At 32.1% G+C, this 23178-nt stretch overlaps 1 protein-coding gene across 1 annotated transcript in view; it reads right to left on the bottom strand.

Moving 5' to 3' along the window:
- The window catches only part of LOC145280347 (uncharacterized), a 165442-nt gene extending 152286 nt beyond the window's left edge, over positions 1 to 13156 (bottom strand). Inside the window, exons 1-2 of the mRNA XM_080132118.1 lie at positions 12662 to 13156; positions 10398 to 10516 (exon numbers count right to left, since the gene is read on the bottom strand). The gene's annotated coding sequence lies outside the window, so the exon portion shown is untranslated. The remainder of the gene's footprint in view (positions 1 to 10397; positions 10517 to 12661) is intronic.
- Between the last annotated feature and the right edge of the window lie 10022 nt (positions 13157 to 23178).

Here is a 23178-nt window from a genome sequence, read left to right as displayed (position 1 = left end):
TACTTTTGGAAATTAAATTGGAAACAGTGCTGAAAATAATTTGAAAGCATTTAAACTGATACTTTCAAGAAGTAAATTGAAAAGAACGCTGAAAAGAATTTGTGACATTTAAACTGATACTTTTGAAAATTAAATTAAAAAGAATGTTTGAAAGAATTTGAAAGCATTTAAACTGATACTCGGTAATTAAATTGGAAAAAATGTTGAAAATAATGTGCAGACATTTAAACCAAAGGAAAGAAAGAAAGATTTTTTGAACTTAAAAATAAATACTTATGGAAAGAGATTTTTACATAAGGATGCAGAGAGGTGGATAATTTACATTGATCCTTAAAAAAAGAAACCACTAGTACGGACGTTGTTCTGGTTTTAATAATGCATTCAGTTAAGAATATGGGGTTCTCATTTTTTTTTTAGATACTTTGGTAATCAAGCACTCTGATGTAATTAATACATAAATGTGACCAGCACATTGTTTGGATTCAAAACTGCTGGTATGGATGGTAATTGATTTTTATATCACATATGAATAGACTGTTGCTGAGGTAAGTAAGAAATGAATTAAAGCAGAAAGACAGATAATTAGAAATAGGAAGGAATACATCAATTAACTGATCATTTGGAAAAGTGAAACCGCCAGTACTGATGATAGTTAATTTGATGTTTTATAACAAATGAATGTAACAACACAAAGGAAAAACGATTTTATGATTTTGTACTGGAAACATAAGCAATATAAGCCATAATGTTTAAAACAGAAAGAAGAAAACAAAAGAGAAGAAAGGGAAAACAGCTAGCCAAAACTAGAAAGTGAGGAAGGCATAGCATTTGGAACTGCTTGCACCAAACAGCTCGCACACAGATCAGATTTTCATTTGACCCCATCTATCAAACAGAACAATAACTTGCAAGTAGAAATGGTGTCAGGAATTTGCGACAGAATAACCAGACTTGGTACAGATTCTGGAAATTTGTTTGCTTTTTTTTGTTTTTTCTTTGTTTTTTCAAATTCTCCTATCTTTTGACCTTTGCTTTCTAGATTTTTAGTGATGTTTTTAGGAAGAATTAATTGCGGAATGATGGTTAGGCGGTTTTCTAAAGTTTAATAAATTTTTTTCTTAAGAAAAATTATTTGAGAATAAGCTTTGAACTCTGAGTGGATAAATAGATCTACACGCTAACGACAAGGCATACGACTGGAATGGTGGTTGACGGTTGGAGCTCTTAGGTGGCGTCATCTGCACTTGTTGACCTGGGGACATGATCAGGCAAAGGCCCTGCCCGATTTGCAGCTTTGGTGTTAGTGATATGGGGGCGCATTGAGCTGGGTGTTTCTATCAGTGATCAGTCTAGTACTTAAGGTGTCTTCAGTTTGCGTGTATTAAAAAGACAATTAGAATAAGTTCTCGAAGTAAAGTAAAGAAATGAAAAATCACCATGTGGTTAAGTAATTTTTCAGATTTTTAAGTAATTTGGAATCCTGTAAACTGGTTATGTCGAGTAAGAATTTTAGTAAGCAGCTTGAAAATTAAGAAAGAATTTTTCTGTAGTTTTAGATGTGAACCTTGTTGTGCTAGTGTACTTTGGGAATATGTGAGAAATTGATTGACAGTTGTAAGTGAAAAAAAATCGCTAAGTGAGGTTAGGCAGTTGACTAGCACATATAGGAGGTTCTCATTGTTGGATATCGCGAGGCTTGCAGTTACAAAAAACTCGGGAAATTGTTAATACTATAGTTGCCCAATTGAAAATTTTGATTGAAGATATATTGAAACGTTTCTAGTAAGGTAGAGATGGAAATATCCAATGAAGAGTTGTTGTTTCAGAAATACATCCCACGAGATAAACGTGTTTATCCAGTTAATATCAACTAAGCAGTCCCGAGTTGTGTGGGTTATCCAAGTTTTTGAAATCTGAACATTATTAAACACACTGAAGATAAGACACTTAAGTTCCAAGCGTCATAAGCCTCAAACAGTTCCAAGAGATGCTAGAGAAAATATGGCTAACACCACCTGGTCGTTTATGACTGCCCGAGTCTGGAGAAGAGAACTCTGAACATGGACTAAAGTCCTCGATGGTAGGACCCCACTGGACAATAGTAAACAACTATTGGCTGTGTCTTCACCCCTCTGGACACACTCAGGAGAGGTTGAAAGAAGTCAGAAATGTGGCCTGAGAACGTGTAGCTCAAAGACTCAAATTGCCAGAAATGTTAAGGAAAAAATAGATAATGTAAATTTGTGAAAATTGCAGACTAGGTTAGAAGGTATATATGTAAAGGAGGCAAGGACTATCAGGGGATAACAGTGGCATGAAGTTGGATAACCATGATAATAATTCTGATTGCGATGTTTGTAGCAGCAATGTGGTGTGTGAGAAGTCTTGACAGTAAGAAATACCTCAAGGTTGCCTGCTCCGATGGCAGAGTGGCCCTTGTCAAGGATCATCTGAAGCTGAAATGATCCCAATCTGAACAGAGGCAGACTTTGACACTACCCAAGTGAAAGAAGGCACCCTGAGCATCAAAGACCGAGAGATGAATCAATGAAGCAAATAAAATTGACTTTGACTTTTTTTATGATTTCTTTTATAGGAGAATGAACCAAGAGACTCCCCTCGGGGAAAATTGACCCCAGAAGAGCCTATGGTTTAAGATGAGACAATGAAAAAAAAGAGGATAATAAAATTTAAAAAAAAAAAAAAAAAAAAAAAGGCGAATGGTCGTCCCTAAATAGGTTGATTTCATTGCTTTTTGTGTCACAAATGTACTGGAAGAACGACCTTAGAAAAAAAAAGGGAAGAAAAATATGACCCCAGAAGAGACCAAAGTCTAAAGGGAGGTAATTGAACAAAAGAATACTGCTTGATTGATTGTATGATATTTTTTGCAGGGATGAACTGAATAACTGCATCATAAGAACTTTTTGACAAACAATTATTGAACTAAACATTAAACCCCAGATCAGACTAGGCAATGGTGCAAGGGGAGATAAGAAAAAATAAGTAAAAGGCAAGTAATCGCAGTTGATTAGAACTGAATTTTTGCTTTCATAATGAACTAGACTACGACATATATAACTCTTTTTTGCATGGACATAACTTTTGCATGATTAGTGCATGAACTTTGATTCTTTTGTAGGTGGACTAATAGTCAAAGAAATAACCTGTACAAATCAGTTAACGTGGCTAAACGATGAGATATTGTTGGAGATTACCTGTCAGTGACTAAAGAAGCTACGGGGCTGATTAAGGATATGTCAGGAATGGACAAGAAACTTGTGGACAGGTTAGACTCAACTATTTCCTTAGGAAGCTAGGTGAGCTAAGGAGACAAATGTAACACAACCATCTGTGATGATTGAAAATTACATCAGCAGCAGTTGAATTAGAAACTTTTTTTGTGAATAATCCTGGGCACTAACCAATGATCTTACTGATCTAAATTGTTTGGTTGATGATGCAAAATACAAGAGGAAAAAATAACTTCAGGAATAAGGAGACACATAAGAACATTAAGAATAATATTGTTTTCTGATGGGAATAGTTACATGGTGTCAAATAGTATTGTTTTGTCGTGGGTCAAGGCTTTTAAGATTTCATCATGTTGGAAAACTTGTGTGGAAAAATTCAATTCTGTTGGGAAAATCACCTAATATGCACAAGTGGTTTGGCCAATTTAGCCAATCAGAGCAAATCTAAATTTGATGTAATCAAGATGGATTTGCTGAATGAGAAATCCAAACGCCTCAAACCCCACATTGTCCCCTTCCTATATAAGAGTGTGCAGAGCATTTTTCACCAGTCGAGAGCAGAAAATCCCCATCAAAGTTGAAAGATCTATCCACTCTACCACCTGTGCTACACCCCTTTGTCCACTGACCGTCAGATAAAAAGATAGAAGAGACAATCAGTCGTCAAAAAAAGGTCCCATTTGAGTCACTGTCTAGGAAGGCTGCTTATTGAATGAAAAAAGACATTACTTATATTTTTTCCTCTTTTAATAGCTGTAAAATAACATTTTTGTATCTAGAATTTATTTAGTAATTAATCTATTTTTATAACTAACTCATGAACAAATGATACCAATTGGAGTAATTTCTTTCAGGAGACAGCAAGCAGGAGAAAGGAAGACCCACCTAGCACCTGCAAATTATGGCCTGTGATACGCGTGTTTCTGGAGACTTGTTATTTTTTAAAATTTCTTATTTTTAAAAAAATTTTTGTTCTTTCCCTGAAAGCAACTGTTAGGGCAGGGAATACAGGAATCACACGTCAACCCCATCACTGTAGAATTGACCAAGACCACACTATTGAACTTCGTGGGTGTTCTGAAATCAGAACCATGTAGAACTACACTTATGTACCGGTGAACACAACAGTCTTCACCATGTTATATTGGTGCTTTCATGACCAGGACATGACACTTGAAGATTTGATAACTTTGGGTTTCATAGCAGGACAAAACCACGTTATATTGGTCCCGTTTGGTCAGTGACTTTTGACTGAGAGAAACCTGACTCTTTACTATTATACCTTGTTTGAACTGAATCAAGTGTTATATTGAGCCTGATGAATGTCACACAATGATCCGGTTTTTGTATTTGAAAGAATGAACACCATATAAGAATTTGATAGATAATGATGCCTCACCATATGACCTTGTAAAATGCTGGCATTGTGAATTCAAAGATTATCGGAAACCTGTGGAAACAGCTCTCAGATTTGTTTGCCCCCCCCTCCTTCTGTTATTCATGAGACATTTGTCTGTCATGTTCAGGCAACCATTTTAGAACATCGATGCATGACTATTCAGCAAATACCCCAAGAAATAAGGATTAGTACAGTGTTTGTGGGATCTATCGTTCATGCCCATTGTATATGCATAAGGTTGCTGCCAGGTGGATTCTCAGGTTGCAGACACCTGTTCAGAAGCGAGGTGTTGAGTGTTCAAGAATGAATTTGAAGATGAATCAAAGTTTTTTAAAAGAATTGAGTACACAAGATTAAACACAAGAGTACGAGACCAAAAACTAGTGAATGCAGTGAAAGCATTTAGACTCACCACATGCAAAGAAGGCAAGGATGTAGCCCTCTGCTGCCAAAGTCATACTCACAGTGTTCTTGGACCAAGGCAAAGTAGTGATGACAGATTTTATGGCAAAGGATACTAGAATTAAAGGAGCCTATTATGCTTCACTTTTGAGGAAATTAAGCCAAGCTATCAAAATCAAAAAGCGACAGAAAATAAGCAAAGGTAGCATCCTCCTGCAAAAAAAATACTTTAGTACACAATACACACATCACCAGATCAGAAACATAGGCATGTAGTTATTAAATCTTCCACCGTCTTCCTACTCTTCTGACCTTGCAAACTTTGACTTTCACTTCTTCCTAGCCATGAAACTAATTTTTAAAAGAAAATGTTTCCTAGATGATGCAGCTTTGATTTCCAAAAGCATGGTTGGACGACAACTACGGGATGGTCTACAAAAACGGTTTTGAAGGCTGCTTTAAGTAATGGGAGAAATATATCCTTCTGAGTAGTTCCTATGTAGAGAAAAGCTAATAACGCTGTCAAATTTTGTTGCTTTACTGCTATGAAAAGTGGAGCAGAGGCATTACTAATTGAATGCCCCTTGTACATTAACAGGTGGGTCTTGTTAGAAGATCATTTCAATTAGAGATTGACATTTTAAGTAAAAATCGAGGTTCTGATTTCACTTGTACAACAGAGGCAACACTAGAAGCAAGATTATACAAACTGACACGATTTATTATAGAAAATGTATTTCTTTCATTCAATAAAAAATTGTAAATAAATTTTGTGTTGAAAGTTTAGTTTAAGAATCATCTGTGTGGCTGAATATATGTTTTTAGATATCCACTTCATTGACTGGGTTAAAAACGCTTTATATTTACATAATGACACTGGAGATTAGGTAAGTATTATCATCACATTTGTAGCATTCAAAATATTAAATACTAGCAGGGGAGGGGGCCCAGCTTTGCCCAGGCGTAAAATATGCTTAAATATGATATTGTAATTTGTCCAGATTTCTTATATATTATTATAGTCACGATTTTGAAAGTAAAAAAAGTATTTGGGTGCCATCAGTTAGAATCGAAACCAAAGCATTCAATGCAGGTGACGTTAATACTGTACCAACATGACACGCATATAAAATTATTAAAAATTAAAAATAAACTAAGATGAATGTACAAAATGTATAATGAGTTTCAATTTTGACCCATTTTTGACCCCTCAAAAAATTTAACGAACTATAGACCCATAAAAGAACGGTCCATAAAAAATCCAATCATTTGTGGCCTCAAGTGCTATTGTGCGACATTTCCTTTTGGAGAAGATAGCATTTGAAATGGAGACAGACACATAGCTTTTATATATTAGACTAGCAGAACTCTTAGAAAATGCCACAAAATGAGACATGTACTGAATCAATAAATATGGTTTGACAAAGCTGATATTTTTCTGGATAGTGCAAAAAATTAGTTTTTTGGGGGTAGAAAAACTAATAACACACAGCAAATATAAGTTCATTCACATTTCTATAAAAGTAGTGTTCATTGTATTTTGAATACAGAACATACCCAAATGCGATAAATTAATTACTTCAGATAAATACTCAGAAAGTAATATTGTGCTACATGGTTCAATACAAATAATTAAATCACATTGTAAGAGACAGTCTTTAATTTACTCCTTCAGTCCAGCATCTCTTGACAATGTTCTTTGCTATTTTTTTGCTTTGTTTTTTTAATGTTTTCTTTTTTCAGATAACTTTTTTCCCATAACATAAGAATCACTGCACATCGAAATTACTACAAGTTCCTTTCTCACACCATTATAACAATACATATATTATTAAAATGATATTCAAAGACAAAGATTCATCAAAAGGAAGTCACTTTCGTAATCTTGTCCAGTGTTGCAAGATTAGCCTTTTCAAAGCCCAAGTTTTGCGAATTTGGACTTTTTTGAAGCAGTTCAGCTTTCAAAAATTGTATTTGGCCTTTTTGAAAGCGTAACGTCTGGACTAAGGAATGAATAAGCAGAATATTATATAGATAATTGTAACAATTAAAAAATAAACTTGCACAAGTTAGGATAATGAGAATGTTTATATTGGATTATAATAAATGCATTAAAATATAATTATTTTTACATATGCGTACTAATGTTGAAACATTAAAATATAAACTACAAGTCAGATTTTTACAAAAATCTGGTACTTATTCACTTTTAAAATAAATAAATAATTGTTATAATTCTTTTTCTATCCTTTGCAAATGATTAAAATTTTAGTATGTTATTATGGATGATAACGACTACCAGTTGTCAAAATTTCAGCTTTTCACGGTAGTTATTTCTAACAAATATTAGGTTTTAAAATTTTGTCCCTTAGTTTTGGACATTAGTGTATATATAAAGTGAATTTGTCTGTGTTCAGAAAGGGTCTCTACCAAACTACTCTGCCAATTTTTGTCTACAGATTTAAAACTAGATATATAGGGGATATGGACCCATGGAACAAATTTGATTTTGGTTTTAATCAATAAAAATAACTGCTAGGGTGTCAAAATTGAAAAAAATATTGGAACTATGTCGACTAAATGTGCACTGAAATTTATATTTATATGTTAAACTACATTCATTTTCAATGTTTCAATATCTATGTGCCCTTACAAGAGGTGTGCAATAAGTAATGCCCCTAACCCATTTCCCATAGAGCAACGAAACTTGGCACAGTTATTAGTCTTTCTCTACATAGGAACCACCCAGAGTTATGCATTTCTCCCATCGTTTAATGCAGCTCTTGTAGAACACCCCAGGTTGGTCCTCCAACCACGAAATGAATTCAGAAATCAAGGCTGCATCATCTGGGAAACGCTTTCCTTTCAAAAACAACTTCATGGCTGGGAAGAGGTGAAAATCAGAGGGTGCAAGGTCGGAGGATGAGGGAGGATTTCATAACCACATGCCCATGCTTCTGATCTGGTGACATGTGAGTTGTGGACCAAAGCATTGTCCTAAAGGAGGAGGGTACCTTCGCTGATCTTGCCCCACCTCTTGATTTTGATAGCTTCCCTTAATTTCCTCAAAAGTGAAGCATAATAGGCTCCTGTAAGTGTGGTACCCTTTGCCAGAAAATCTGTCATCACTACTCCGTCCTGGTTCAGAAGACTGTGAGCATGACCTTGCCAGTGGAGGGATGCACCCTTGTCTTCTTTGGAGGTGGTGAGTCCAAGTGCTTCCACTTCATTGACTGGGCTTTGGTCTCTGGATCATAGTGATGGACTCAGGTTTCATCCTGTGTAATCAGTCTTTTGAAAAACTTTGACTCATCTTTTTGGCACATCTCCAAATTCATCCTCCAGCACTTGACGCGTTCTCGCTTCTGGAATGGTGTGAGCAACCTGGGAATCCATCTGGCAGACACCTTATGCATATGCAAATGGTCATGAATGATAGTTTCCACAGACCCTGTACTAATCTTGACATCTTGGGCTATTTGGTGAATAGTAATGTGCCAATCTTCCAAAATGGCAGCCTCAACTTCACAGACAGATGCCTCATCAATGGCAGAAGTGGGGGGGGGGCGACCGCTTCTAGGAGCTGTTTCCACAGACTTCCGGCCATGTTTGAATTCACGATGCCAGCGTTTTACAAGGTCATATGATGGGGCATTATCACCATTAGTTTTTTTCATTTCATCAAAAGTCTCCTGTGGTGTGCGTCCTTTCAAATATACAAACCGGATCACTGCTCGACATTCAACAGGCTCCATTTTACACCTGACTCAGTTCAAACATCTGTAAAATAGAAACGACAATTAGTTCAGAGCTGTAATTTGCCACATAACCCGTAGAGATATAAATCATTGCACATGCCAAATTTCAGCTAGATCAGACAACTGGAAGTGGGTCAGGGGCATTACTTATTGCACGCCCCTTGTGGGTCAGATGATAGCGAATACTACTGGAGAGCTAAATGTTTTGGTTTCGCTTCTAGCTCACGACATTCGATTAATATTTTTTTAACTTTTGAAATCTCTACTATATATTACATACAATATCATAATCAATAGATAATTGACTCTTTAATAATAATTAATACGAAATTAAAATATATTTCACCATATTTTATGACCAAGCAACACCAGGCTGCATGCGAGTATAATGCAGGGTTCAGTAGAAATATCTCCCACATTTTAAACTTTCAACTATATGTTGCTAATAAACTTATGCCAGTTCCAATGCTGTTTTCATTTAGCTAATAACTTGCAATTTTTTTTTTCAGGTACCCTTATCAAGTAATATGGTTTAGACTAGTGCACATTGTGCTTTTACTGTAGAAATATTTTAGCAGAATGGTGAATTTGTAATTAGAATACAGATAGCTTTCTGAGTTCATTACAAGTTAGGACGGCATGATGCTGTTCGAAATAGTAAATCAATACAGCTATGTGTTGCAAATTTCAGAACTAAAAGTTCAGCATTTACAAGAAAATCACCTGAGATGACTTGAAGTGCTTGAATGCCAAAAAGTATTTGAGCTGTGGGACTTACTCAGTCTCCTACATGTTTAACTTGCAAACATGCTTTGGTCTTCGGATTGTTGGATCGAGCAGCCAGAAGAACTATCCGCGCAAATTAGAGATTGCCCAGAAACTGCAGGAAGATCGCATGTCAAAATATGGGAGATATTTCTGCTGCACATTGTATTAATATAGCACTAAAATGAGAATAGGAATAAATCAAATAATAACCTTTTCAAAGAATCATTTTTCAATGATTTTTTTATCTATTAGAATATTGTTCACTTTATCTGTGTCTTTTAAAGTCGATATTATGATGATATCATTTTGTGTGTGCAGTTAAAGTGCCAAATGCTAATTACTGATACAGATCTGTGACAAAATATATTACAAGAACATTAAAAAAAATTGAACTCAACTAAAAGAAAAATATTTTATTTAGATCATTTTCTATTGTATTATTAAATTAATACATACCACAGACAACTAGGTTGTAAAAACCTAATTATATTAACATTATGATATTAATTGAAATTATATGATTAACTGAATGTATAAAACTTCACCTATGAATCCATCTGGCATTGACCTTATGCATATGCAAATGGTCATGAATGATAGTTTCCACAGACCCTGTACTAATCATGACATCTTGGGCTATTTGGCGAATAGTAATGCACCGATTTTCTAAAATGGCAGCCTCAACTTTACTAACAGATACTTCATCAATGGCAGAATGGGGGCGACCAGGTCTGGGAGCTGTTTCTACAGATTTCCGACCACGTTTGAATTCACGGTGCCAACGTTTTACAAAGTCATATGATGGGGCATCCTTACCATATGCTTTTTTCATTTCATTAAAAGTCTTCTGTGGTGTGAGTCCATTCAAATACAAAAACCGGATCACTGCGCGACACTCAAAAGGCTCCATTTCACACTTGACTCAGTTCAAACACCTGCAAATCACAAACCACAATTAATTCAAAGCTGTAATTTGCCAGCTAATCCATAGAGATATAAATCATTGTACATGCAAAATTTCATCTAGATCAGAAAACTGGAAGTAAGTAAGGGGCATTATTTATTGAACACCCTTTTCTTTTATTTTCCTTGTATGGCACTATTTACATTTTCCTATTCACTTCAAATGGGATACATTCGTAAATACTGAAATGAAGTTATGTTGCTATTAAATTCATCCAAAATTTAATCTTCACAGTTTAAATTTTTAATAACACTTTAAATGTGTATCTAATCCCAATATCATGTCATTTTGATGAAAATTTATTATTTCTTTTAGTTTTTCATCATGGCGAACACAGGGCTTCTTGTGGAATCGAAAATGTAGCACAGTGTTTAGAGTACTTGGTGAAAATCAGTTGTAAAAGCAAATTACTTAGGACTTCTACTCTGTCATATCTGACAAAATGAGAGCATGCTGCCCTCATGGATTAAATAAAGGGTTCCATTCGAAATTCTGTGCGTGTTCCCAAGTCAGAAATAATTATTTCTGAGTTTGACAGAAAGAATTCTGAGTTTGACAAGATTCATCTGAAGAAGGTTGGAGGCTACATCAGCCAAAACATTGTGCTAATAACACTCAAGATGAGAAGAGTAGTCTGCAGAATTCAAATATGAATATATAAATTTAATTGTTTTTTAAAAATTTATAAGTAAACATTTTCTGTATTAAATGAATGCTATTAGAAACCAATTGAAGATAAAATAAATATTAAATTAAGTTATTTTAAATATTTACTTTCCTTGTTCTAAAACGTTATGTTATAATAAATATTCATACTAATAAAAATAAGCAATATTGAATTTGCTTGCTCAGATGTTACTATTTCAAATTTGCAGCTGTGGGATGTTTCACGTTTTAATTGTAATTCAAATGAATTCAAACCAATATAAATGATTGCACACTAAAATAATTTAAATGAACGAGTTTTTTTTAATTCAAAATCATCTGATGGTATTTAGTAATCAAGTAAAACTTGTATTTTTACTTGATATTTAAACTTGGCATTTGTATTTTGTGCTATTTTGAAGAACATTTTTATTTTCATTTTTTAAGAACTCCTTTCTGAAGAGAAGAGACAAAAGAAAAGTCACACACATTCCAATAATAATAATAATCGAAACTATAAGTTTTAATAGTTATTTGTATTTTATTTATTAAAATTTTTAAAAAATTAACTAAATTAAATTATTAATTAAAAAATTAATAATAACTGTTCCAAACTACAAATTTTAAGTCATACATTTTCATACAATAACTTTTTATGTACATTTTAAAAGAAAAACTAATGAATGTGAAAATCTGGTCAATCTATTACATTCGTTTCCGCCATTAATGTTCGTTTAGTCAAGTTGAGGAAAAATTTTAACTGTCGAATAGAAAGTTATACTTCTGAAAACATTTTTTTTTTTTTCGTATATTCTGATATCTCAATACTGAAAAGAAACAAGTTGGAACTTATACACATGGTGACAATTTTCATTAAATCACCGCCTTGTTCGGTTTTTCGGTCTTTATTACAGAAAAGTGCAAGGAGTTAAACTGCCAAAGAAACAAAACGTTTCATGATAATTACATATTATTCAAGTTAGCAAACGTTCTTTTTTCTCGGTGTCTATTTTTACACATTGGTCATATTTTTAACGCTATTAAATAGCCTACGATGCAAATACGGAAATAAAACCAAGTTTTTATCTTTCGACTTCACCTGAAATTGAACCTCTAAATAGTTTTAATTCATTTTTAATTACAATTTTGATAATTAAGCAAGTTATGAACCGTGCTATATTTTAGATAGGATTAAAGTTTTACAGTATATGTTGTTTATTAAACTGGTAGGCGAAAGTGCATATAGTTAACTAAAGCCTCCTCTCCGTTTTCATAACTGCTTTCTAAATAATAACATTATTGCAGTATGGTTCCATAGAAGTACCATAATTATAAATGGTTTATGATGATCTAATTCCGATTATCAACATTTTCCCTACCAAACTTGGGAAAGCTTTAGAAAGTTAATAAAAAAAAAAAAAAAGCATATTTATAAAAATGTAAATATAATTCAAGTAACATTAATACTTACTTTTATCCAATCGTCTTTCGATTGGCTTGTATGATGGAAACCTCACCTTACAGTTCAGTGTCGCCTGTGTGATTCGCGGTGGACAGCAGAATTAAAATAATCTCTTCCTAGGTCATATCTGACTCGACTACGCATGCGTCATCAACCAAACCATCTCTCTCTCCCTCTCCCTCTCTCTCATTTTATTACGATTAGTGTTCCTATTTGTTATTTTGGCTTCTTATTTTGTTGGCGTTTTGTAAACGGATTATTTTTCACTGTTATCTTTTGATCATTTTTTTCCAGCCATGAAGGACTCGAGCATTATCTTGAATATTTCATCTATGACTGTCGAATGTTTGTGAGTAGTTTCGTATCAACCGGTGTATGATGGGTAAAAAATAATACACCCTGTTTTTGTTTATCTTTTGTTTTTATATCCGTTTAGTTTTTCTTTCCTTTGGTTAAATAATGATTTGCTTCCCTTTATTATTTGTAACAAATAATACAATAAAACTGTGTTTATTAAAAATAGAATTGAAATATAGAACATTTGTTCTCCCCCCTCCCCCACACACACACATTTTTTGTGTCATTAATTCTACTAATCGCACACAATTTTACTTTACTTTTAGACAGTAAGCACCAACTGCCTTCCATACACAGGATTTCTTTACTCTAGGGACTGCCAAAAGTCACCACAGAATTAGGTGTATCAGAATTTTTGTAGGAATTTTTGACACCCCTAACACGAAACTGCGAATAAAATATAAAAATCTCGTAATTTCTGTTAAAAGTGGGTTATTTATTTTCTTTATGGATTATACTTCCAAAATAAACTATTAAAGTTGTTTTAAAAGTAATAGAAATATTTTTTTTTTAAAACAGTAATGAATTTTCCGAACTCAATATTTTTCAATTTTTAAACTTTAAAAATCTATCAAAATTTTTCTATTGATTCTATTTTTACGATATTTTCAGGGTCAATGTGAAATTTTATGTTCTTTCCAATAAACCGAATATAATATTTTAGACAAACGTGTTTGTTTTTTTTTAATTCACGCCCCCCCCATTTTCAAGTTTCTATTAAAAAGTAAATAATTAATTTACTCACCGAAAATTAAATAATTAATTTACTCACAAATTGAAGAGAAAAGGTCAATAAATAATATATTCAAATTTAAAACAAAAAACAAGTAGTGTTTTTTAGAATTTTACTTGTAAAGTTTGAAGTTTAAAACCTTTTTTTTTTTTTTGTTTTTTCTTTTTTTTTAATGGAACCTTGGTCTTTGCTCCTTTAATTGAAAAAAAAATTAGGACTTGAATTACATTTTTCGAGGAATTATAAGCTTGGAAAGACAGGGGGTCGAATAATTCACGCCTCCCATTTTGAAATGTCTATTAAAAAGTAAATAATTAATTTATGTACCAAAGTCTTATATATCACAAATTGAAGAGAAAAGGTCAATAAATAATATATTCAAATTTAAAACAAAAAAAAAAGAACTGTTTTTTAGAAATTTACCTGTAAAGTCGAAGTTAAAACCTTTTTTTTTTTTTTTTTTAAAAAAACACGTTTTTTTTTTTTTGTTTTTTTTTTTAATGAAACCTTGGTCCTTGCTCCTTTAATTGAAAAAAAATTAGGGCTTAAATTACATTTTTCAGGGAGTTATAAGCTTGGAAAGATGGGGTGGAATTATTCACTATTTTCACGAAATTTCTGACACACCTACCACAGAATTACCCCACTCTATATGTAAAACGATGTAATTTATTATAAATTAATATTATCAGTATAACTTTTGTACCATTTAAAAGAAGGGCAAAATAAACCAGTAATAATTTTTTTAAAAAATTTTCATCAAACGAAAATAATGAAATTGCGAGACGAAAATCGTATTTACATAATCGGCGCTTTAAAATAACGTTCCCATGTAGTAGACATTCCGAACGTGAAAACATACCCGTATTTAATAAATCTAGTAAAAATCAACTAATGGTCTGATTTTCGTGAAATTTTCGATATTTACCCATTTTAGAATGAAATTACATATAAAATGCAGTTTTCGTAAAATATACAAGGGGAAATATTTTTTTAGTGCGTGTTCCCCCCCCCATATTTATTTTTTCGAAATTCGAACAAAATATATTTAAATCTATCGAAATTTCTATTTATTATAAAACATAAGAGTTCAAATAAGTAAAACATATTTATTTTTTAAAAATTTAAATACACATATTGAACAAAAATTTACCTGTAAGTTGCAATTGTAAAATTGAAATACACTTAATATTATTGTGTGTGTTTTTTAAATAGTATTTTTTCGAATTAATATATACTATAATCAGTTGAATTGCCAAGAAAATGAAACTTTGTAAGCGTTAATTAATTTTTAAAAGATTAAAACGATTAAAATTCCATTACTTAAAAATGTTCCATTACAACATATATTTTTAATTGTTTAATTTTTTTTAAATATTAAGTTTTAATATAAACATGACTCTTGTCAGCTATTTTATCCCCAGATTAAAACCAATTTGAAAATATTATTGCACAATGTGAAGCATTTTGTAGCCCACCCTCATATTTTGTTTGTCTCTTGTTACCGAACAAAATATGGAAGCCGGTAGGTAACTTAAAGAATATTCAGTAAAACCGTAGTTCATATTTAATGTTTATAATATTATTAATCATTAAACTGTGTAAATCTTAAAACCTAACAAAATTATAACAAATTGCAGTTTGAAGAAGATAAACAAAGGTTTTAAAAAATCATTAAGTCGCTTCTGCTTTTCCATAGTTCGTATAGTACACACAAATCTGACGTCATGGAAACATGCGGTCCAATCTTCATAATCGTTTGGCAGTCCCTACTTTACTCATAGGCAATCGATAATACCAGGTGAATGATGCAATGCAGTTGAATCAAATCTCACCAAGTAGGTTGGAATCAACCAAATATTAGAAAATCTTACGAAATTTAATTGCTCCTATCAGAAATCTTACGAAATTAAATTGCTCCCACCAGAAAATCTTATGAAATTTAATTACTCCTATCAGAAAACCTTACGAAATTTCACTGTTTCCATCAGAAAACCTTACGAAATTTAATTGCTCCCAACAGAAAATCTTATGAAATTTAATTACTCCAAGCCTGTTCACTGCATGTGAGACGCAATATTTCATGCGTGTGGATGGTCACATTGGAACATTGTGTGCTTGCGTATTACACATCGGTGTTGAAATGGTGATTGCTACGAAAATGTCTCTGTCCAAGATTTGGTTTGGCCATATGTAGCAGTCACTACAATATTTATTAGAAAAATAGAATACTGTTTTTAATTTTTTTTAATTTTTTTTTTTGTTAGAATACAATGCTTTTCCTTGGTTTGGATCTGTTTTACTTAGGAAGTAGAATACAAAGTTTTTTGTTTTATAATTATTGCTTCTTTGAAAAATAAAATACAATGTGTTATGAAAATATATTACTTTATTAAATATTTATTGATTTCTTTCGGAAGTTAAATTTACAAAAGCAGATGTGATAACTAGTGCCGAAAATTTAAGTTAATTGCCCTTAAATGGTGGAATGACTCGGAAATAGGGGATCATTTTTATATTAATTTTAATTCGATAAAGATTTCTCCACCATAAAATACTTTATATGAACGAAATGGATAATTTATTTATTTCATTCTATTTTGTGTGTGTGTCTTAACGTCTCTTTATTCATTGAAATAATTTTTAAGCAAAAATACTTTTAGTGTAATTACAAAAAAAAAAACTCTTAAATATGGCTGTTAGCTAAAAAAAGGAAGTCTTATCCGAGAAGCTGAACAATCTTACATTAGTAAGCAATTGTAACAGAGCACATATGGGCGCATGGGAAAATATCAGCAGGAGCTAAAGAATAGCTGGCTGGTGAAAATATTAGCAGCAGCAGTCGTTAAAGCATGTATCCAAATTAGCAAGTGTGCACAAGCTTGCGTCACAAGAAAAGGAGAAAAATATACTCCACATGGTTGAAAAAGAAAGTAGAGTGCCCACCAGTACGGCAGGTTGATTTGCAACTTTTTTTTCAAAAAATCAACATGGCACCGGTGATGATAGTTGGGATTTGATGTGATAAGAACAGATACCAAAAATTAGATTCCTATCTTGAACAGAAAATAGAGCATTTAATTTCAAAAATCGTGTAGAAAAATGCTGGGAAATCCTACATTTTCATAGCATTTTAAACAATATTAACTTTTAAATTTCACTATTTTTATAAAAAAATTATGTATTTTATTTTTTTATTAAACGCAATAATATAATCTTTTATAATAGAACTAAATTGTTCTGTATAATTTCCTTTCAAGGAAAATGAAGGTCTAATTTGCTGGCACAATGACTTTGTAATAATGTGTCTATGTCTTGCTTCCTGCCCATATACAACTTTTTGAGAAAAATCAATCAAATTTGACCAGTGTGTGGCTGTACAATTGATAGCAGTAATCTATTTTCAGTCTGTATTCTTTTAGTTGTTCACTATTTCTGGAAAAAAAATAATTATTTGAAAACAATTATTTTTTTATATTTTTTGATATAATATGAATAAATTTAAAATTTGGGTAAATTGAGAAAACTAATAAAATTTAATGGATAAATATTTATTTACCTAATAGACAAAACCGTTTGATTGTCCTCTTCTCTCACATCCAATTCAACTAGTTTATCATCGATATTATGATATTTTCCGGAAGTAGTGCAAAAGTACTATATTTTGAACTGTTTAAAACAGTAACTTTGATTTCAGTTAACTGTTTTGTTCTCTGAATCATATTAAAATATACTGTTGTTGGTAAAAAAAAATATTGTCGGTTTTGATCTCAAACCAACTAACTGCATACACTTGGATGATAAATTGGACCAGAATGTTTAATTTATCATAGTGTTTGAGGATAGACACCTCTGGTCCATAAACATATTAACCTTTGGCTAATGTTAGCCATCTTGCTTGATTCAAGGGCCCAATTTTCTAAGCTGCATATCTTAGGTTAACTTCTCCTCGAGAAATGCCAACAGCATACTCGAAAAGTAGTGTCTGGTCTTCACACTTAAATTATTTGTTTCTTCTGCTGTCAGATAATGATGATCGGAAGGGCCACTGTTTTTTTAGAATTCTACTAGAAATTTACAGCTACAAGAAAATATATCAAACATTTTGTCTAGCAGTTCCTTCATTCTTTTCACTTTGGTTGCTGCAAGATATTTCCTGTAAATCTGTTAGGCTCTTTTATAGACAAAATATACGGACCTTCTGTCCTATATAACACACCCCTAACAAAGGCAATTGTGGATTAACTGCTTGCCAAATACTAATTAATTCATTAGCAATTAAATAAATAATCTCAATATTTTTTAAGTGGGGATAACTGTTTTCGAGGAAATAACTAAACTGGAGAATTTTTCATGTAGTTGGGGGTGCTGTTTCATCCAAACGACAAGGTGGACCAGCAAATTTTGTGAACCATGGGTTAAAACTGAACGTCGTGCTTTTACTGACATTCTAACTTGAAAAACAAAATAAATAAATGGATTGTAATTGAAGGAAACTATTTTAGGCTATCTTCCAGTTTCATATGTAAAAAAATAAGTGCTAGTTATAGGAAATAACTAAACACTTTGTAGAGTTGAATTAAATGTATTGAAGAGAGAGAACCAAACCAAATCAGAGGCATAGTAATGTTTAGTTTAGACATGTTTAGCAGACTGTAGCTCCTCCTTCGATAACATGAATTCATCCATAAAGAGATTCATTCTTGCTGTAGCTGTGCATCTAGTTTATCATTGAATGTTTAGTGTTTAGAGTTTGAAAAACCAGTGCTGGTACATCTATGTTAACGTGTTATTTTTAATAGTATTTTCAAGTTAAATTTAATTTTTATGAAATTTTTGTTTATTAAATTCTTAGGGAAAATTACAGAATAGTTACAACACAACCTCCTATCCTCCCCAAGTTATGAATGGCTTTCTAAATAATAAAGTTATTTTAGCACAATAACATAGATGCACAAATAGCGTTTAAAGGAGTTTCCTTATTTACTCGTATTAATCTTTGTGGGTTATCTGATTGTAAAACTATAATTTTACCAGAACAATACTGCTTAAGAAAAATTACTCCCTAAAAATAAAAGAAATAAAAATTTAATACTAATTTTCTGCAAAGTATTTTTTTTATTAGGTAGAAAAACTTGAAAATTTACATGGTTATGTTGCATAAGAATGTGTAGAATTAAATTGTATGGACTATTTTTTATGTATAAAACTGGAATATTACCATATTTTAAGAAAAATTTCAAATAGAATTTGATGTGAAATATTAGGTTGGTGAAAAAAATAATGTTTTTTGACGTTCGTTTGAACGTCACGAAATGCATTATTTTATCATATTGTTTTAGAAAAACAAATGAAAAAAGATTTAAAAAATGTTTAAATTCACTGCAGATACTTGAAATATAATAATATATCTTTTAAACAAGTTGTTTTCGTTTTTCCTTCCGAAATAATTAAGCCTAAATTGTAATGTTTTCAAATTAAATAATAAACAAACATTAATTTTTAATATAAATAACGAGCGTGTTTTGCGACAGTGAAATCTTAAATGTTTCCACCAAAAAAAAGTTCCTGAAATGAAAAAGGGAACTTTGGTCACTATTATTTAAAAAATATAATTTTGCCTTTAAACTTAATATTCATTTTATTAATTCATTACCTTCACTCACTTTATTTCAAAACTTCTGAATAATGATTCCGTTTTAACAGTGCGGATTGTTTTGATGACAGGACGTTCTTAACAATTCACCGAAAAACTTGTAATAACTTTAATTTTTCAACTTTTAAAGTCATTTCCTCAAGCAAAGATAACGATTTAAAAAAAAATATTTTGTGTAGGTCTTTTCTATGTCAAACCCCATCTATCATCACCATTGCCTCCTGGGATTCCAAAATCGACCTGCCCTACCCGCCAGGGAAGATGGGTGTGTAAAAACACGAGGGCGAATAAAAGCTGGATGGTGCCAGTCAGATGGTGGAGAGACAGAGACTTTTAAAAAGCACATGTCTGTGCGAAAGGACTTTGGAAATACGATGAAGTACATTGTTTTGGAGGAACCATGAATAAATGCATTTCATTTACACTTACAAAAGTGCCGCTGCAGAGTTCTATTTCTGTCCTTTGCTTGTTTGTTCCTACAACGGTGCCCACGTTACACGATTTTCTACTGTCACCGATTTTGGTCAGCCATTCTTCCATTACACCGATAGTTCATCAATATTTAACTAAATGTTAAATAAATAAATATTTAACTAAATGTACAAATACCTTTTAGTATTTTGATAGAAAATACATCCTGAAACTTGTATATAATAATTATTATTAGAGGGAAGACAAGTGGGAGAACTAAAAAAAATGATTTTTATACACATCTGGAGAATATAATATCAAAGAAATGTATTAAGTAATATGTAGCAACCTCTACGTATATCTGGAATAAATCTCCAGCAGGAGCATTTCATAGTGATCACCACTTCAACACCCATGTGTATGAAGAACACTTTGGTACAGGATATCGTGATGTGACCACACATATACATAAAACAAAAGGAACTATGTTATGCTCTCTCATGTAGAAATACATTGAACAGGCTGGAATGTTCAAGGCTTGTATTTTTAGATTGTCTTGCCAAAAATCAAGTTAGTTTCCTCTTCAATTTCTCAAGAACAGCACATGTTCAGGATAATTCCGTCACCGCCAGATATTAACTCCCTTCCCACGTCCTGATATTATGCGCAATGCACATGAACTTTAATTCCCATCATGGAAAGTACCCACATCGAACGAGAATTTAAATCTTCTTTAAAACAACTTTTCTTATGATATGAACATACACACATTTATTATATGAATTATGGACGATTTTTGTCAGAAAATAGCCACATTAATTTAAGCCCACTTGTGGCATTTTGATAAGAAAATATCAGTAATTTCAAAGCTCATACTAATCTCACAATATCTGCACTTCAATCTTTTATTATAAACAATCCACACAAAAAAAATAACATTTACGTTGGAACGATTTAAACTAATATTCCTAACACGCAAATAAACGTTTATTTGCATGTTAATACAGTGATTTCATACTTTTTGTTGAGTGCCGTTATTTTCTGGATTTCATTTGCATTTTTTATATAGGGATGTGGACTGGTAAAACCTTTTTATTAATCGGCGACCTTGTTAAATTTACCCTTAATACTCCCGTGGATACACTCTTACTTTCAACTTCAATAAAGTTACGGCACACGCAACATTGGTCCTCAAAATTGATAAATCCCGATTATAAATTGGTTATACTACCAAGCCACATTTCCTATAAATATTAAACGAATTTAACACACATTTTCAAATAAGTATTCCTCCTTAAAATTCTTATATGATAGGATGTTGTGCTACCAGAGCAGAATGTTTCAAGACACTGGATTCCTGCCCTAACATGCACCAAACATTGTTATTATTGTTTTGGGGGTCGGGTGTGTTTTTTCCTTTCCCTTGACAAAACTCAATTGTGTTCTGCAATTTCAAAAAAAAACAAAACAATTTTCCTATCTAAAACAACTGAACTAAACACAATGAATGAATATCAAAGATTTTATGCTTCATGTTCTTTATATTTTAATACTAGCATTTCAGCCAGCGTTGCCCGGGTGTTTGGAGGTGTATGTTGAGCCATAAATTAAAAAAAAAAGCAGTCAATTTTTTTAACTTTGGCCCCTATTATGACCCCTTAACATTTATTGTTTTCGGCTAAAATCAAGTCATTAAGTTAGATGCATGTTCAAGGAACCTATATCTAAAATTTCAAGTGTTTAGACCCAAAATTGGCGAAGAAGTAGTGTGGAGTTCTCAAAGGTCAAATCGTTGAACTTTAACTCCTTAACAGCAAAATTTCTGGCCGAAAATGGATTACAAAGATTTTTCCTAATCTCAGTACCATGTATATCAAATTTCGAGTCTGTAGACTGAAAATTGACAGAGTTATTGTGTAGGAAAATGTACACAGTCACACACACAGACACAGACACGTTCATTTATATATATATATATACATATATATATATATATAATAGATAAAGAATGTTAAGCATAAAAACTTACCAAAATTACTAGATTGGGAATTAAAAACACCCTGAAAAGGGTTGATATGTCATAAAACAAAGTAACAAAACAAAACTTACACTATTGAATAGAAACTAAAAGTTATATGAACTAAAAATTTTTTAATTTAAATTCAAATAAATGTTACGATTCAATTAGCCTTACTGCCATATCTAACATAAAATCTTAGTTTTTCAATCTGTTCTAATAATTTTTTGTTTTAAATTAAACAATTGCATGTTTATAATTACAATTACAAGTTGTTTTTTTTTTGTCTAGTTTTACCGACTTAACATATTAGGTTATCCGGAAAGTCTTCAGTGTTTTAAAAATACAGGTTTCTAAAGGCTCTTAATGAATGCATAAAGTGTTCATTTAAATCCCAGATGGAACTTAACATGTGTTACACATATTTTTTCCATCACAAGAAGAGAGTAGGAGTTTTAGTTGAACAACACATGTGAAGGAAAGCAGGATGGTTAACAATGTGGAGGAGAGTTGTCGTGCAGAATAAAAGGAAATGAATATGTTAACACTAGACTTGCACACAGTTGCTACATTTTGGACACCACCAGTATTAATGGAACTACTAATTAACCAAATGAAGGTGGTCATGGAAGTGTGTATAGGGATCTCATAATCAGTAATGGGCCTAGAAAAATCTTAAAAAGTTGGCCAAATTCAGGATTTAAAAAGAAAGCCATGTAAAGTTAAGAACGTACATTGGCAAGATAGTGAAACCACGTGGGACCACAGATGTGGAAATAGTACAGGAAGGGATAAAGTCTCGGCTACTTTTGCTAGTGATGAAAGGAAATGTGCGCAACAATACTTGGTCGCAACTGGTTAATGAAAGTAAGGCTAGATTGAACAGTAATGTTTCCTTTATATCAGGAAGATTCCCCGCCAAGGTTGGAAAAGCTCCTAACAGAATTCGAGTCAGTATTCAGTGAAGAAATTTTAAGGTGAAAATACCCATGATAAGACAGTGACACTAGCGTAGCTAAGGGGTGGGGCGGTCCGCCCCGGGTGACAGCCATAGAGGGGTGGATCCCCCCCGCAAATTTTTCACCCAGGTTAAGGTGCGAAAATAGTCAGAAATAGAATTTATTTATTATATCTAATGTAATTTTACAGTTTTAGTTAAAAAAGATCTTTTTTGTTTTAGAATATTACAAACTCTTAAATAAAATTCGTCATTGAAAAATCTTTTTGCCGATTTTTAGTGAAAAATCTAAACCCTGTACTTATGAAATCATTTGATGACATTCATTTTATTTTTTAACTGTGAAAAAAAATTAGAAAGAAAGGATTTTATATATATATATATATATATATAT

This window comes from Euprymna scolopes, chromosome 7, assembly GCF_053919585.1.
Source record: "Euprymna scolopes isolate OS-2025 chromosome 7, ASM5391958v1, whole genome shotgun sequence".
Taxonomy (NCBI): Eukaryota; Metazoa; Mollusca; class Cephalopoda; order Sepiida; family Sepiolidae; genus Euprymna; species Euprymna scolopes.
This window is presented reverse-complemented; position numbering and strand designations above follow the sequence as displayed.